Source organism: Ixodes scapularis, unplaced genomic scaffold (assembly GCF_016920785.2).
Source record: "Ixodes scapularis isolate PalLabHiFi unplaced genomic scaffold, ASM1692078v2 PGA_scaffold7__128_contigs__length_106722199, whole genome shotgun sequence".
Classification (NCBI taxonomy): domain Eukaryota; kingdom Metazoa; phylum Arthropoda; class Arachnida; order Ixodida; family Ixodidae; genus Ixodes; species Ixodes scapularis.
In genome coordinates, this window is record NW_024609882.1 from 73,007,592 (window position 1) to 73,021,393 (window position 13,802).

A 13,802-nucleotide genomic window follows, 5' to 3' on the forward strand; every position below is an offset into this window, starting at 1 on the left:
CCTGCGGTGCAGAATCGGCGTAGCTAAGACCAGAAATGTCACGAATAAGTCAGTGTCACGAATAGGGTGAACTTGTGCCGCCTTCGACGTCGCGGGCGTTAAAGGCGGCGTGACAGCTGGATTGGACGCTGGCGAAAGACTACCTCCATAGTGCACCCTCTGCACGGCGCGTCACAGCTGCTCTTAGAGTTTTCCCCGAAGCATAGAACATTCGACCTCAATTGTTTTGGAACTTTGCACTGTGATTATAAACAAAGTACATGATTCTCAAACATCCTTCAATATTCCATTAACTTAGCAAAACCTAAAAATAGCAGGCGACAGGAGGGATCTCACGCTGGCGGACCCCGTCCGCCAGCGTGAGAGCCACACAAGTGGCCGGGGTCCGTTGTCGACTAAACTACGCCGTCGTTTTTTTTTTTTTTTAATTTTAATTGTTTGTCTTGGAATAGGTGACAAATAAGTCACACATACAATAAACGAATTAAAACAAAAAACTTCAAAGGCTCTTGTGCACATTTAAAAATCAAGCGGATCAAAGACCTTCAAGTACCAGTGGTGGTCGCGAGCATCTCAAGAAGCGGCAAGACGTCCGGGGTGGCTGCTGCACCTCAAAGATTTCTTTAAAAAAACGCGTCCTTTCAACAATATGCGTCTGCGCAGGACGAAGGTCGGCACCCGCGTGTCTTACAGCCATGCTGCAGCGCCACAAGCTATGAAGTTCGACCAGCATAATCAAATAATTAAGCACAATGTTAGCTCCTCTAGCTACTGACCAGTAAAAAACGCCACTGTTGTGTTAACGGTAGGTCTTTTCTAAGGATCTTCTGAAGGGCGTCCCAAAAGAACACTGCGTCCCAGCAGTTAAGAAAAACATGTACCCTTTCCTCGAAAATGGTTTGACGGGTATGGTGTCACTGTGCAATTTGAAAGATGAAATATTTTTGTGAAAGCGTGGCCCCTAATTCGCTTGACACACTTTAACACATCGAGAGCATTTTCTGCCCTGTACAACGAACGGTACAGCGGAGTAGGAAGAAGGAAAATAAGCACGTCTTTGGTAAAACGCTTTCGTGACACACTGGACAAATACTCGAGCGACAACCGCGTTGCCCAAAATCAATATGCAGACACAACCTCCCAAAGAAAACCGGGTACAACAGAACTAGAATCAATATCAGGCGAAATAATAAATTCTGGCAATGCTCTGCTTAGCCGCACCTGAATGACTGGGCTCTAAAAATGGTCCTTCTGGTCTCTTAGAAATCGAAGCATATTAATGAGTTGTCCGACAAAAAGGTGCGACAGCCTCGGCTCGCCCTCCTTGTCACGCACAAAAAGATTGGTACGACTCGTTCTTTCTCACGGCGCGCTCGAAATAAGCACAACAAAAACACGGTGTAGGCGCTGCATGTTGAACCGCGAACCGTGCAACGGCTGCAGCACGTACCGGACCTTCGCAGCTAAAATGGCGTCGCTGTCTGAGGCACGGGCAAACATTGAAAAGCCTCTACACAATTCACCCCCCCCCCCCCCCGCCCTTTCACCGTCTCTCCCCTTATCCGCCCTCGCGCGCAACACTTGAGCATCATTTCAATACTCCTCATTGTCGCGGTACTTTTCCAGCGGAACTCCAAGATACCGCACCGGCCTGTCGGACCACGTAGCACGTTAAAAAAACATTAGGATGTGCTGCCAATTTTTATGCTGAAGCCCATGACACGTTCGCCAATTTACAACACTACATGTGTTCTCGTAGAACTACTCTGTCATTCCTACAACTTTCTTTACACTCCGCACATAAATAAGCCCACTACGTATCACATTTAAAACAAAAGGGGTCTAGAAAAATACAAAACAGCAGCGGCAAAAGCGGGCATCCATGCCGCATAGAAGAAAAAAGGGGGATGCACGAACTCACACTCTTATTCACAACCAGACTTATAGCCCAGTTGAAGTAAGCCATGCGTACCCTATCGCGTAGCACCGGACCTAAATTAACATGCTCTTAGGTGAAAACAAAAACAATTTTCGTGGGACACGTGGTCACAGGCTTTCTCGTGATCTTTCTATAGTACTGCAACCTCTTGTTGGAAATCCTCGCAACACTCCGAAAAATAGTTCGCGCTACATAAAAAAAGTTTTTTTTTCTTGATTTTTATTGAATTGGAAATAATTTACACATAGGGCCCTTGTCGGACTTCTTTCAAGTTAAACCGACCAGGCTACGCTGGCGGAAATATTTTGAAATCGTCAACATTATTTTCAGTACGGAGTGAACTGAATGACTGCGGCTTTTGCATTACAACTCGTTGCAAAAAGAATATATAAAAAAGTGTTACCACGAAGTTACCAAAACGTTGGCAAATTTTCTAATTTTGCTGTCAACAGAAAGTAAGCACGGCTCATTTCAACCCGTAGTCAAAGCATTTTAAAGCATTTCTACAGACATTTACTTGGTAAAGCAAAAGGTATCTACACAAAATCAACATGATGTGGTCCTTTCTGTGGACCACATCATGAGGAAGTCAAAGCCAGAAAGAAAATCTCTAGAGTCAACAAGAAGTTGGGTTCACCTCTTCAATCAAAAGTGTGAAACCTTATACATATACAGCGACGGCGGCGGCACGCAGCCCTCTCCCGTGACGTCACGGAAGGAGAACTTCGGCCGGCTTTCCCTCTCCAGCTGCACACTTCAGGAGAAACACGCGGTTCACCCTGAGCGTCCCGGGAGCTCGCGCATGCGCATTTTGTTCCGCACTTTTTTTTTTTTCGGAGTTGAGCAGGGAAGCGGCTGCCCTCCCGCTGCGTTGTTCAGTCAGAGCGCAAACGCCGGCGTGGCAACGTGTACTCGCAGGCTCTCTCCTCCCATCGCACGCCTCTCACCCCGAGCCTTATCCCTAGAGAAAATCCGGTGAACCGATGTGAAGTTTGACTGAATAAGATGCTGTGACTGCTGGTGCGACCAACGAAGGGATAACGGAGGTAGGAAGAAGGAGAGGCGACATACCGGCTAACGCCAGCTAAACGAGAAAATCCTCCAGTGAAGCCGGAAGTAGAAGTCGCGGTCTGTGGGAATGCCCCCAAGGATGACCAAAACAGCTGTTGGTGTCAAATGAGCTGTCTTTCCGCCCAATAGCGTCTTTTCGTTTTAGTCATCGTTGGGGGTGTGTCTCTACGAACCGGATATCTTCCGGTTTGGAGGGACCGGAAGCTTCCTACCTCCGTGGAAGGGATCAAAGTGCGCATTGTTGTAATCGAGTGGCGGTCAACAGACGTCTTTGTTCGTGTCTCCGCGCTCGTGGTGATGGAGTTATGACGCCGCCGTAGGTGGATACGCTGTTAAATATCCACGCGAAGGCTTTCTTTAATCATGTATGTGCTTGTCTGTATGTGTGTACGTGCATTCCTGTATTCGTGGTCCCCTTTCTTTTGAAGCGTAGTAAAAGACTTCAGTATTTGGTTTATCCGAAATTTCTAAGTATACGGTGCACATTGAAAGGTTAAACATACAACACACCTTGATGATAAAAAGTGTGATGCACGTTTGTTTATAACTGTACGTGCCCGTACCATTAGGTCATGACCGCAAATGTTTGTTTGTAGTCCGCGTTTACATTCTATGGTGCAATGTTTTGTTGTCAGAACGGATTAAAGGCTAACGATATTAAGGAATTTCACGTGTGGATGTCCCCTTTTAGCTTTTTTTTAAATATAATTAATGGTTTATTTCACTGTTTCCTTTCATAATTGATACACATATTTTATTTCACTCTCTAACACCCGCGCACGTCTCACCAAATTTTGGCGCACAATCGTTACAGAGTGCCCCTTGCGAACTGCCTCTTTCCAATGCGTTCAGCCAATAGAAGAAGCACTGTTTTGCGACCTTTTGTTTTTGTTTTTTGTTTTACCTAAAATGACATCCCACAGCGCTAAAAAAACGAAATGAACAAGCCAGCTTCTGAAAGATACGACACGCCACTTTCATCATTTCAAGCCATCGCCATCCCAAGACCAACTATAGCATCTCAGCAGCGGCAAGAAGTCTCAAATCAAGAATCAAAAATATTCTAAAGGACATGTTGCTCTGTGTGTTTTTACAGAACCAACATCGATCCGGCACTGTGCTTCTATCAAACTGTAACTTCAAGGATCTTTTACTAGACCAACAGGAACGGAGCTTCGTCTCACCCAGTGCTTCCAAGTAGTGCGACGTTCTTCTGCTCCAAATGCCAAATAAAAAACAAAACAACAAAAAAAAAAAACAGTAGTTTACCCACGCCTTTTTCGCTATGCCTGATTCATATATGCTGACTGATGTTTTCGACAGTTTGTGTGTAGCAGACGACGAATAACTTTCCCAGACCGTATATTCCGTCCCTCGCTCCGTTCCACTTCAGTCGAGCTCGACAAGCAAAGCATTAAACCTGGAAAAGATAAAAACAACTGCCCATTACTTTTTTAACATGTTTGTGGAGAGCTAAAGATAATTAGCGTCACTTTAGGAGCTGGGAGTATCTTGGTCTTTCGGAGTGTCGAAGAGGTCCACTTCTCCGACCGCAAATGTCCATAACCTGTTCAATGTCTCCATACTTGGTGCAGAAACGAAGTGCACTAAAGGTACACTTGTTGTGTACGTTTATGAAACGAAAATTTATAGGAATCGTAATAGTTCCAGATTTTGAGTTCACTAATTGAAAATGGGAGCTTCAGCAAAGAATTTCGAAAATTCCTACCAATAGGATGTTTGAGAAAAGTATTACGAAAATTGTGTTCCGAAGAACGGTTGGCTAAGGGAAAAAAGTCTCCCCCTGTTCGGAATACCAATGCGGTGTTCGCGGCGCTAACGTTGCTGCACCCACGTCCGTTTGCAGTTAGGACATCAACCACGAAAATAGTACAACTGTTTTTCCTAGCCTCCTCGCTGTCGACGTCTCCCCTTATTTTCCGAAGTTTGAGGACTGACAACTACAGCGAATGCCTTAACGACGGCCAGCAGATCCTGTCAGTGCTCAGACTCACGTGATAAGCAGGTCCCAATCTATCCCAGAACAAAAGCAGAGGAAATCTTTCTTCCCCAATAAAAAACAGGTATAAAAAAAAAAAAAAATAAACGTCCTAGAACAAATTGGGACCGCGGGAGCAGCATTTGCAATTGGGACCGAAAGGAGCAGCATTTGCTGCTCCTTTCGGAGCAGCAAATGCTGTGACCTGCAGAAATCGTGCCCTGTACGAAGAGCTCTTAGCGAGGTGACGGGACATCGAAATTGGCTCCTGCTTTGGGATCCCGTGGAAAAGTCAAAGGAGGTCAAAGTGGCGTCCGCATAGGAATCACCTGTGGACGTGTTGAGCATTTCCAAGAGACTCTTGTGTGACGCAAGCCTGCTTTCGCTACTTCACCGGTTTGCTATTTTTGATTGTGGATATCACTTTCAGTAAGGGCATTGACTGACTAAAAAGCCATTAAGGAGGTTTAGTAGTTCGTTTCGATAACTCCGAAAACGACACCCGATGCTTCGCTGACGCTTTTCAGCATATATCGTATTGTTAGGAAGTATTCTTATTGCAGGTATCGGAACGACCTGCTCAAACACCATCTTACCGCAGCGTGCGTTTAAGAAAATGAGAAACAAGGACGGTTCTTTCTGGAAATCTGCGAGGCAATAACGCATCTGGCCAGAAGTTTTCCGTCCGAGTAATGTCTCGTATAAAGGAATAAAAGCTTCAGGTAAGTCTTGCAAAGATATGTACCATCTTTTTTATGTTTGGACGTGCTGAAAGTATTGTAATTGTTACTATAATAGTATAGAATTGATGCATTTATTCAGTAATGCAAGCCGCGTAGAAGGAAGCCGCTTGAAGTATGAACTGCGTTTAAACCTAGCTTAGCGTGAATATTGATTAAAGATAGACCACGCGAGAAACTCCGAATGCGCCTTTTGCAAATCGTTTTCATTCACGCCCAACAAAGTGTGTCATTTCTTGCATCAGAGAGACCAGTGGTTCTCAAGCATTGATGTTTCGCGGACCCCTTGTGGATCGGCAGATATTATGGAGAACCCCGCTCGTGATGAGGGTAAAAGAAAGGTATAAGTTAATTATGATATTGACTTAAGAAATGAATATGGCTAAGGGATACTGTGACATAGACGTTTCTCAATGACATACGTCCGCGAAAACTCACCCAAAAATTGAAACGCTTGTTTTGAATCTGAAAAATACACATTTTATTGCCGGGCTTGACAAATGAGGCAGGGTTTCTCGGTCCCCTAGAATGCCTTCGCGGACCCCCATTTGAGAACCACTGACATAAATCATGGTTACTTTTATCTTGTTTTTATGCAAACGATCATTATATTTTAAACTTATGTCCGTGAAACAAACAAATGTGTGAACAGACAGAATAACATAACCACACAATTACGCGCATTAATTTAACAAATACGAAAAATACAGATAAAAGCAATAATGGTTATTGTGAGTCGCAAAGAGAGGGGAGGGATTTCAGTAAAATTTCTCTACATCCTCAAAAATATTCAGGCAACCAGAACAACCAGTGTATGTAACACTCACAAGAGACACTGCGTAGTGCTCCAGCACTTTAATATTATGATACAAACTACGCCGGGTTCAGCAATTTAATAACCACCCCCATATACATAGCTTACACTTTCTACACTTGGACAGCGATAATTGGAAAAAGGACGCGTGGGAACGTAGATTCTGCTGCGCAAATGAGGCACTTACGCCACCAGAAAGAAGGGCGGACTGATTTCACGTGAGTCATGTATAGTGCAAGACAGTGGCGAGAGATGGCCCTAACTAGCAAACACCGAAGGACTATGTGGCATGAGGCTTTCATGGTACGAGTGGCGCTTTGGGTGGTGGGTTTGCTATCGCTCCAAGAGCGGGAAAATGAGACGAGAGACGGCGCTACCATGCGAAGGTGACGGCGCCACCTGGGTAATGCTGGGCGCCAATCACGCCTTCATGATGTACGGGTAACATAAAAAGACTCTCGCAGGTGTCGTTTTTTGGTACTCTGAGTGACTTCTGTTTCCAGAGAACTATAACACTTTGAACTGGTTCATGAGAGAACAAGAGATACGCTCTCTGAGAGCATTGATACAAACAAGATAAATATTGATTACTGACAAAATTGTCCAAAAATAAACATAACTTTTCAAGAAGCTAACGCTGTCTAATACCAACAGGAAATTGTGCTACACCCGCTCCAGCATTAATCATATGAATAATATTAATATTGAAACTAAGAATATCCTAACACCTAAGTGCCCTTTCAAGTTAAAGCAAAATCAAGAAGGTTACACGGTACGCGTAGTATATTTCCACATGGACGGGACGCGCTTGTATTCTTTGACGGGGGGGGGGGGGGGGGGGGGGGGGGGGGAGGGGAGGCAGACACCAATATTAGGCCGTGGAAACGATTTTCAGCTGGTGTCAACTGAAACTGGTCGGTGGGAAATGGAATCGTGAAACCACTCGGCGTCGTATCGACCTCGGCGAAGGCGCGGAAAAGTAGAGAAGAAAAAGGCGCGGTTCTTAAAGCGATTCGATCATAGCGCCTATCTTCTGCCGCACGCCTAAAAACCAAGAAGAGTAAGAGTCCCCCTCCAGAATGAAATCCCATATGACGGGCGCCGCCACCCAGACGTCGAGCCGCGTGATCCTAGCTTACGATGTTATCCGACAGACACCCTCGAAACACGAATATGGATCCAGGATATAAATATGAAGTCCCTGTGCGCCGCTCAAAAAATAAAAAAGGAAATTTAAAAACAATTGAATCCTGGATCCAAGCCGTTAGACACGAGATAGGAAAAAGTTTTTCATACGTGTAATATTTTTAGTTATATTTAAATACATTTTTACGCTAGAAATATTCAGATGCAGACGATGCAAATAAATAAATAATGCATTTGGATGCAATGTATGTGAATATATTTTTTACGTATTGCATGGCTGCGATGCATTTTATTTTGTTGCATTTTTTTATGTGCATGTTTACAAACAATTACTATTGTCTTTTAGACATTTAGAAGAAACCCGAGACTGAGGAAATAGGAAAGCTAACACCAAGAGAAGAGAAAAAGAACTTTTGTTCACTGTCTGTTTTTCTTCTTAATTTAAATTGCTCGTGCACGGCCTGCACATTCTGTCTTGGCTGCTGCTTAACGCTTTTATTTGTCCCCCTATGTTGTGAAGTGAAATATTGCCATAGCTCTACAAATTATTTACTTTAAGTTTGTAATGCTCACAACCAGGCACGTAGCCAGGGGGAGGCCCATGGGGCCCGGCCCCCCCCCCCCCCCCTTGAAATCTTCCATTTTGCATGGGTCCTCCTCTCCCCCCTCCCCCTCATACAGCATTTTGTCATGAGTGGGCCCCCCCTAAAACAAAATCCTGGCTACGTGCCTGCTCACAACTAAGGCTTGAGGAATTTCAGCGTAGTCATTTTATAAATTATGATTATAGAAACCTCGGTGTAACAAAACCCCCTCACAAAAAGAAAATTACTTTGTTTTTAACATACAGCTTAAAGTGATGAGCGTTGAATTATGAGGAAGCTTAAGAGCAATACTACAGTCTCCGATAGCCAGGTACAGCACTCTAAAGAAGTTCTGTAGTTCGATTCAAATAAATCAACAATATACCTTTCAAATGGCTTTTTATAAATCCAATCAGTTATAACAAACACTCAGTCTCTATGGTTCACTCCTCAACTCCGAAAGCTGTCAAATAAAAAAAAAACAAAAAAAAAACGTTTGTTCAGAAATACAAAGCGCGGTGACTCGGAGGAATACTGGCAACGTTATAATCCCGCAGCCAATGAATACAAAAATCAGTCGGGGAGACTAAATATTACTTTTTAATGAGTGCCTCCCATCTATGCTAATCAATAATCCTAAACAATTTTGGAGTGTAATGGATCCCACTGTTGAGCGTTCCCTTTCACTTAAAAATGAGTCCGGTAAAATGATTGCCGATTCATTGTGTTCGACTATTCTCAATGACATGTTTTCTAGTGTATTTAATAATGTTACCGATCCATTTTGTCCATCAGATCCTTCATATGACTTTTTTTGCACGAATCCAATGGTCATTGATGTGAATGGCATTTTAAAAATGATAGAGTCAACTAAAAAATCGTCTGGTGTTGACAATATCAATTAAAAGTTTCCAAAGAATACGAAATAATATACATCAATCATTTTGTCTAAACTATTTGAGCAATCTCTTTCACTAGGTCAGCTTCCAAACGACTGGAAAACTGGAAGGGTGATTCCACTACACAAGACTGGAGACAAACATTCCCCTTCTAACTTTAGACTTCTTTCACTTACAAGTATTTGTTGTAAAGCAATGGAAAATATAATTTATTCTACTCTGGTTAATATTTTTTTTAATCTAATTCATTCTTCGGCGTTAACCAACATGGTTTTAGGATATCTTTTTCATGCGAGACACAACTTGTAAGAATAACAAATGATTTCCATCGGGTTCTAGACAGTGGTTCAAAATTGACAGAGTTTTTCTGGACTTCTCCAAGGCATTTGACAGGGTCTCTCATAAACTTCCTCTTCTCATGCTTCACAAACTTAACATTGAATATCATGTACATTCATGGATTCGCTCATTTCTGACTAATCGTTCATAGTTTGTAATTTGTAATAATACCGATTCGTCCGAAAATTCAGTAACGTCTAGAGTACCTCAGGGATCTGTGCTTGACTTCTTCTCTTTCTCATTTACATAATGATTAACCATAGAATGTTACCTCTTATCTTTGTTTATTTGCAGATGATTGTGTTGTATACCGCGAAATTATTAACAGTTCTGACATCTTACTTCTTCAAAATGATCTCGATTCCATATCAAGTTGGTGTGACACTTGGCACATATCATTAAATGTTGACAAATGTAAACATATGATAATTTCTAGGCAAGTTAACGATACTCTTTCCTATATCCTTAATAATATAACTTTAGAGCAGGCTGACACTTATCTGGGCGTTCATATCACATCTAACCTCTCAAGGGAATCCCATGTTCACCACGTCATTTCCAATGCCAACTGCATGCTTGGCTATCTAAAACGTAATTTCTTCCAGGCTCCTTCGACTTATAAACTTTTTTCTATAAAACACTAGACCGGCCAAAACTTGAGTACGCTTCTGCTGTTTGGGATACTCACACTGAGAGCCTCGTTGGCGCCTTGGAAGCTGTCCAGAATAGATCTGTGCGCTTCATTCTTTCTAATCACCATCGTACATTAAGCGTAACCTATATGAAAAAATGCCTAACCTTGCCAACTCTTTCTTTATGCCGAAAGTTTTATCGATTAAGTTTATTTCAGAACATATTTTCTCACGACCCAATCTTTAAGCCTGAACTCCTACTGGAGCCATCCTACATATCATCACGCAATGATCACATACATAAAGTCGAAATTCCACAGGGCCAGACTAATACCTACTACAAATCATTCATACCCCGTAGGTCTGCTGAGTGAAATCACCTTTCCACATTTAACGCCAGAATTGTTAATCCTGTTGATTTTAAAAATGCTGTATCGATGCTACTAGAACTTGATTCGTGATTTGAATGTTCTTTTAACTTGAGCGTAATAATCCCACCCCCTCTGTAATGCCTTGGGGCCCCGAGGGTACCAATCAATGGAATGAAATGAAATCCTAATTATTTCTATCAGAAGGGTATACCATTAAGTTCAAAATGTTGAGCCTATATGTTAAGCGAGTATAGCAAGCTGAATCACGAAGAAATAAGTGAGCTCCATGTATCGGTTGGCTATATTATAGCATCAATCGATGTTCCACAGAATTCAAACGTGTTGTACACAGAACCGCTTGCAAACAGAGGGTTTGAAAGTAATAAGGTTCACAATAGACCAGTACTTATCAAAAAATTATGACATAAGAACCACATTACAAATCTCACTATCATCAAACCTCTAAAGACAAGCACGTAAATACATGCTAAAATGTATCAGCACAATAAAAGTTTGTCCAAACGGACACTCATAAGGTAATTTTGTTCGCGCGCCCGAGAACTTTTGAAGGCCACCAAATATCAAATTTCAGCATCACTTTCACGTTTGTGATCGTTCTTCAAGCAACTATATGGTACGCGGTGGCATTCGTTAGGAAGTGTTTGGACGAAACGAAGACGAAATCCGCTGCACATTAGCCACCCATCAGCTGCTCCCATATCCAAGACAGTGTGCCAGACGTCACATCCATTCTGAAAAAACTACAATGCAGCCAAGTGGATTGAGTTACGTGCGTTGTTCAGACACGTCAGTGCTTGTACCAATAAAGAATTTCAGCAATGTTGGTCAAAATGTGTATATGTAAGCAGGGCTCCTGCCTTTTGCTGTACCATGATTGATATTCACGTTTATAGCATTTTAGGCGTTATATTGAGGCACCTGAAATCGTCGAATTACAAAGAACTTGTATTCGTCACTCAGACCTCCACCCTGATCATTATGCGAGCTAAAATATTCATCAACCTTCTAGGTAGGTAATGTCCCTGAGCCGCTGATGCGCTGAGATTGAGGGATTTTCCGATTGGGTCTGGTGATTGCGACAAAGGCCGTTGGCAGAGTAGGACGCGCAAAAAACAAGCAAAAACAAAAAAAAATTTAAGAATTCACCAAGGTCCTAACAATGCAGGACGCCGTAAAGCCTCCCTAGCTGATTATCATGCTCCCGTACTTCGACTAATGTGGAAATAGTCAGGCAGCGCTAGTAGCTAAAACAAACGTGCCTATTAAGGGCGTTCTTTAAACTACGAGGAATCACTGCAGAAAAATTCTTCTCTGATGCATCACCCGCGCAAGTGAACGTGTCATGAAACCGTTGAGAACCAAAATTCAGAATCGTAGTTTGTTACACACTAAAAAAAAGCCCGCTCGTAATCTCAACGGGCTTACCCGGAGAGCCGGTCACCGCTGTTAACCCAACGCACAAGCGCCTGTCTTTTATGCAGATCACTCGAAAAGCCAGCCAATCACTTGAATGTCCAAAGAAAGTATACACAATTTGCGACGTTAAAAAACAACTAAAAATAACCTTTCTTATATAATGCTCGACACAACAGGAGTGTGACGATCAGCTATCAAGCATAATGAGAACAGAGTAATCGCTCCAGTCGCTACTAAGGATATATTCACAACTATAGGCACAAAAACTTAAGAAACACAGGGTACGGACTTGCAATACCCTGCGTTTCTTAAACTGTCAGTGACAATACTTTCGAAATTTAGCTTCGTTTGTTGAGTGGAAAATATTAAGAACATCATTGAGCAAATAAAAGATAAAAGAACACGTTATAAAATCAAGCAATTTATAGGATTATCCATTCAGTAGCAGGCAGTAGGAAGACCAAAACGAACATTTGCCATTTTTTTAGTTTAAGTTTTAACAATCATGACCTTTAGAATTTCTGGCATTTATTGGAAAAAAATATTTTTTTCATCGCCAGTATTTCAGCTTTAGTGAAGCGCATAACATGATTTCGTGTTATGCGCCTTGTGAAACAAACTTTACATCAATTTTTTCACTAAAATTAGTCACGCTTACGTGTAAAGATTTAACCTTGAATTTAATACATCTGAAGTTTCTGATGTTTAATAAGTCAGTAGTCTAATTCAATACGTTTGGCATCATGAGTAATTTAGTTTTCGTACGCGTAATAACTTCTAACACTCTTTAGGAATATCCTTAATTAACCTATAAATCAAAGAAATGTTTTCCTGTAATGTGAAATATAAAATAAAAGTTATAACAAACGGCGAACCATTCACAGAGAAAAACAAAATCTGGAGATCCTTATGTCTTCGAACCTTGGCCCTAGAATTAACGAACATACATATTTTTTCCTTCAAAGATAAATTTAAACATTAATGAAGGATCTATGTGAAGCTGACTCAAATAAATCAAAATCAAAATCAAATCAAAGTTTATTTCGACAACCGTCGAGGAATACAGCTGTCTGGAGGGCCGTCACAAAAGGCATCGACATGCCTGACAAGGCGACAGCCCCCCGCCATCTCCACGTCCAGACAAAATGAAAGACTTAGATGACGAAAACTACTTGATCATGAAAGATCAAACATAAAACCCCATAAGCGGTACAGAACACTGTAAACAAAGAGAGGAACCAAGGCTTGAAACTTATACTACTTTGCGAGCTTAAAAACCTGACGCGTTCTTAAATCACTATACGGTTCAGATACCCCAAAATAAACATAAGCATAGCCATTAAACATATCCAGTGAGAAGCCTTTAGGTTTTGCAATGATTTTAATTTATGCAATCTCCTCTTTCAAAGTACACCTGAAAAAGAAAAGCATAAAAACGTTTCCTCTTTATCAAAGCCCCATTTCTTTCTCATTCTGAAATGAAGTAATTCTATATTGTACGTCAGAAGAACACCAAAATATTAAAAGAAATAACAAAAACATAAGAGCTCCCTCTTATGTTTTTTTATATTTTCTTTATTTTAACCGCTCTTAAAACATCGACTTTTCCGGCTTAAACAACGGAAGCTCACCAGGAACCTGAGATCCGTCAGGGTCATATAGGCTTCCGGTTTCTTTGTCACAACTAGCTAAGAAATCTAAAGTCCATAGTGATAGGTCCCTGTAGCCTCTATAGATTAAAATAAATCAACAAAAGTAGGGTGTGGCTTCCAAAACATCTCACCAATTCAAGTACGATGTTAAAGTAGTTTGGTTTATTTAACATTCACAT